Source organism: Columba livia, chromosome W (genome assembly GCF_036013475.1).
Source record: "Columba livia isolate bColLiv1 breed racing homer chromosome W, bColLiv1.pat.W.v2, whole genome shotgun sequence".
Classification (NCBI taxonomy): Eukaryota; Metazoa; Chordata; class Aves; order Columbiformes; family Columbidae; genus Columba; species Columba livia.
In genome coordinates this window covers 643774-648618 of record NC_088641.1, presented here as the reverse complement: position 1 = coordinate 648618, position 4845 = coordinate 643774, and positions in this window count along the sequence as shown.

Here is a 4845-nt window from a genome sequence, read left to right as displayed (position 1 = left end):
TTTTAAGTGGCTAATGTCCATAAAGGGCCAGGGCACGGTCTCAGGTGGACAGCAAAGCCGCACACGGTGCAAAGCACGTTGCGAGCAAACTGGGGGTTCAGCCGTGTCCCCCACACCGGGCCCGCAGGGTGACGTTTGGTCCCAGCCCGCCTGCCCACGGGTGCGTGGCAGCTGGTGACAGAGCCCTGGCTCCCTGGTGACCGAGTGCCGCATCCCCGTCCCGAGCACCGGCTGCGCGGAGCAGCGTGGCAGGTCGTTCAGGATCTCAGCAATGTGACTCTTTGGTGTGAATGTGCCTGCAACATTGACTCATGTGCCAAAACACAATATTGAATGCATTGTTTTTAAATAAAATGTTTTATTGTGCATTGAAAGTCTGTAAAACTCGGCTGTGTCTGCTCCTTCCTTATTGCTTCCCGAGCTGCTCGCTGTCGATGGTAACGATGGGCCTGTGCTGCTGCAGAAACCGCTGCCTTGGTTTTGAGCTCTCACAGCGGTTATGTCCCCGCCCTGCCCGTGTCCCCAGCCCCGCCGCATCCCCCCCGCCATGCGCGGACCCCAGGACCCCCAGCCCAGCCCCACGGGTCCCTCCACACCAGCCTCACCATTTCCCAACACTTCCCACAAACCAAACAAGCCGGGGCCCCCTGCTCCCAAGATAAATATTGCAAACGGGATCCCGTTTTAATCTTTAACCACGGCCCTCACCAGCCAACTGTGCCATCAGCCACACCGGGACAGCCCCGCTGCCCCTCTGCCAAAAAATCCCAGATCGTCCAACTTGTCTGCTACTTCTAAACAGCTGAAATCCTGTCTGGGAGGAAAAACGTCGCGAGGAAGGTTGGTTCTGGCTCTCATGAGCAGGACTTAGTCCCTGGGCAGCGGGCGCCCGGGCCAGTGCGGTTTCAGTGCCGCTGTCCCGCTGCGCGCGTCCCTGGGGCTGGAGCTGCCCCGTGCCCTCTGCACAGAGAAAGCAGTTGTGAGAGCCGTTTCCAAACACCGAAAGAAAACACTTGCAATGTTTGTTTAAGAGCAGGTGAAAATGATCCGTGCCACTCCGGCCAGCTGGTGCTGCTTGAAGGGAAAGCTCCGCGGGCCGTGCCCCGTCCTGCGCCAGCGTGCATGGGGTGACCAGCCCGGGGGTCGAGGAGCCCGCGAGGGGCAGGCAGGGGCGGCACACGGGCAGAGCCACCGCCTGTGCCCGCATGTGGGGTACAGTGCTCCGTGCGCTGATATTTGTGTGTTTGTGGGTTGATTACTGCGGAGATTTTGACGTCCATTTGGCAAGACACCAGAATTAAGACACTGCCATGTGTGATATAACATAATCAAGCGCAGTTTTAAAGAGAAAAGGTCAAAGTCAGGCCTCATCCCCTGGATTTTGAAAATATAATTTTGTCAGAAAAAAAGAAATCAATTTCTTATCTTTGTTAACTTGGAGAGAGCATAATGGGTGGCAATGAGGGGTGCAGCCCCGGCAGTGCCCCTTCCGCCCGCACCCCGCGCCAGCCCGCAGCCCCCGCTCCGCTCCCTGCCCTGGGGACACCGCGCTGCCACCACCCAGCCGGGAACCCTGTCTCACCCCAGGACAGCCAAGCACCACCCAGTGAGGAAAAGGGGGGCTGAGTGCCTGCAGAGACAGCTGGAAGCAGCTGGCTTTTGGAAAGAAAGAGGGATCAATATGCAATCAAGTAAAACAGTGCAGTTCGTTTTTTGTTCAAAAGTTGTATTTCATTTAAGTTATGAAATGTGTTAGAAGATCTTTGCAATCCAACGGAGCTAAAATTCAAAGTATGATAATCCTAATTTCTAGATATCGGTTCCCACTCTGTAAGAGAGTCCCCGTGGTTCCCAGGAGTGGCGGGAGGGGACAGAGTGAAGTACCTGAAGTGGCATGTCCCGCTGCCAGCTCACGCTTGTGTGGCACGGTTTGAGCCCAGGATGGAGCGCCTGGTCCCCAGGGCCACCTTCCAGCCTCGGCTCTTCTGGGCAAAGGGAAAGGAGAAAGGAAACAGACAGGGAAAAGAGGGAAGGCTGCACACACATCCGCAGCACCTGGCTCCCGTGGGGTCTGCGCACCGCAGCACCTCTGCCTCCGGCGGGCTGCACCGCCTCTCTGCTCCCCAAACCAGCTCCAACTTTGCCTTCCTTTGGGAAGGACGAAAAGCTTTCACGCATAACTTGCCCTGAACAAAGGCACCTCACGCCAGGACTTTCTTTTTCTTCTTCCTTCCTTTCTTCTTTTCCACCACAGGCTGACAACGGCAGGGGTGGCTGGGCCGGGGGGAGCGTCATTCTGTACCCACTTGGTTAGTGCTGAAAAGCAGCTTAGAAAACACCGTGAGCCCCAGAGGCACACGGGGATGGCAGCGTGGAGAGAAACGGAGCAGTAGTCTTTGGGATCCATGTGGAAATCTGTAGGGAAACTGGATGCTGTCATACACAATCTGTCTGTAAAGAGACTTGGGTGCCCTGGGAGAAGCCCGGTAACCCATGGTGTCTTACCTTGGAAGAATATAAAACACAGCCATTTTTGGAAAGGACTCACCAGCTGCGTTTCTTTCCCAGGCCCACAGAATTTCTGCGTGTCCCGAAGCAGAGGGATGCCCAGCACCCATCCCTGCCTGTCCTCTCGGCACGTTGCCTGCCCACCCTGCTCCCCCACAGCCCCCAGCGGCCCTGCACCCCGCTCCCCACAGCCCCTGCACCCGCTCCCTACAGCCCCCACTGCCCCTGCACCCCACTTCCCGCAGCCCCTGCACCCTGCTCCCTACAGCCCCCACTGCCCCGGCACCTCACTCCCCACTGCCCCTGCACCCCACTTCCCGCAGCCCCTGCACCCTGCTCCCTACAGCCCCCACAGCCCCTGCACCCCACTCCCCCTTGGCCCTTTCCAGAGTTTTACTCCACAATGTCCAAGCCAGGCTGAACTCTCGCTGATCCTATCAAAAAGGTGACATGTGTGTTACCCCCCATTTTTCCCCATTTCATTACTGGAAAGACACAGTGGGGGTGGGACCTTTACGAAGGCAGAGATGGTTATCGGCGCCCGAGATAAGAGTGACATTAAACGCAAGTCTCTGCATTCCTGATTAAAGTGGAGGTGGGGGGTGGAGAAAGCGGAGGGAACCGCTCGGCTGGGAGCAGCTGCATGGCCCGGCATGGCCCGGTACAGCGTGGCACAGCTGGCACAGCCCAGCCTGGAAGGCAGGGGCCAGCCTGGCCAACACAGGGGCCCAGCAGTGGGCTGTGCGGATGGCACAGGGTCTGGCTGGTGCAGGAGGGCTCCTGCTGGGGGATCTTGTCTGCATGGGTCCCTTTGGGTCGCCCACGCCTACCTGCCTGCACAGCTGCCTGCTTGGCTGCCCACCTGCCTGTTGGTGCCCTGCCTGCTCCCCTCCCTCCCTGTCTGTCCCTGCAGCCCCCGCACACCGCACCATGTGCCAAGGCCGTGGCCGCACTCAAGGCACCTCCAGGACCCTGCAGGCTGTTCCCCACTGCAACTGCCCCTTCCAGCGCACCCCCAGGGCAGGACAGCGGGGGCTCCCCGTGCACAGCAGGGTACCCCGGGGACGAGCGCTCGGAGCCGTGAGGAGGGCACAGCGCTGAGCCAGGCTGGCTGCCAGCAGCGCGCGGGGTCGGCACGGGGATGGCAGCTCCCAGCTCCGGATCGATGGTCCTGCAATCGCACGCCAGATGGTTTTGGCAAGGGCAAACGGAGAATGGTTCTAGCCCGCTGGCTGTGTTGATGGCGGTTTGTGCTGCTCGGCCTCCCGCAGCGGAGCTGTGCAGCGGCTGCCCCTTCCCTGCAGTGCTTGGGGGACCGGGGAGCCCACTGATCCACAGAAAGGGGAGAGGCGTGTGTCTGTGTGTGTGTGTGTGTGCATTAGTGAAGGGAATCTCACAGTTGTGTGGAAGCAGACTGACACGGGGACACAGACTTATTTTGTGACAGTACCAGCTCGATTACTACTGTATGTTCATGATACATTGTTACTAAGCCGTACTTTCTTTAATGCAACTAATAGCGCAGATCAACACTGCACCTTGGTTTAAAACAGCAAACGGGGAGACAGAGAGCGCGGGTGCCGTCAGTGAGGAGGCTGCGGGGCCGGGCGGGGGGCTCTGCCCGCACCCCTCACGCTGCTCCGCCGGGTGCGGTGTCCCCGCTGCCGCCTGGGGCCGAGTCCCGCGCTCCGGGCTCCCCGCGGGCGGAGGGCGGTGTGGCCGGGCCCCCCGCTCGCCCTCCGGCACCCGAGCGGGAGAAATGGGTCACGGCTCCTGGCCCCGTCGCCGCCCCCGCACAAAGGCGACAGCTGCGCCGCTGGCCCGTTGAGCCGCACCGCGGGCAGCCGGGCGGCGGCACCGTCACCGGCACCTGCCGGGACTCGGCGCGGCCCCGTCCGGGGGAACGGGGGTGTGATTGGGGTGTGAACGGGCTGTGAGGGCGCTGCGGGGGCTGGAATGCGGCACCTGGGGGGACGCGAGGAGCGCAAAGGGCTGGGAGGACCGCGGGGCTGCCGGCCGGGGCCGAGCCGCCGCCGCCGCGTTGTCAGTGCCGAGGAGCCCCGGCACGGCGCTGCGGGACGGGGTGCGTGAAGGCTCCCTGCGGCCCCGGCTCCCGCCACCCCGCACACGCTACAAAGCGCCGCGGCGTCTTTAAGGGCCCGTCCGCGCCGCCCCTCCCCGCCCGCCGCCGCGCCGCCATTGGCGGGCCCGCCCCGCGCCGGGGCCCGCGCGGCCGCGCCGCCTGTCAGTGGCGCAGGCCCGGCCCCGCGGGCGCGGCCAGGCGGGGCGCCCTGGACAGCTCCGGCCGCCCGCAGACGGCGGCGGCGGCGGCGGCGA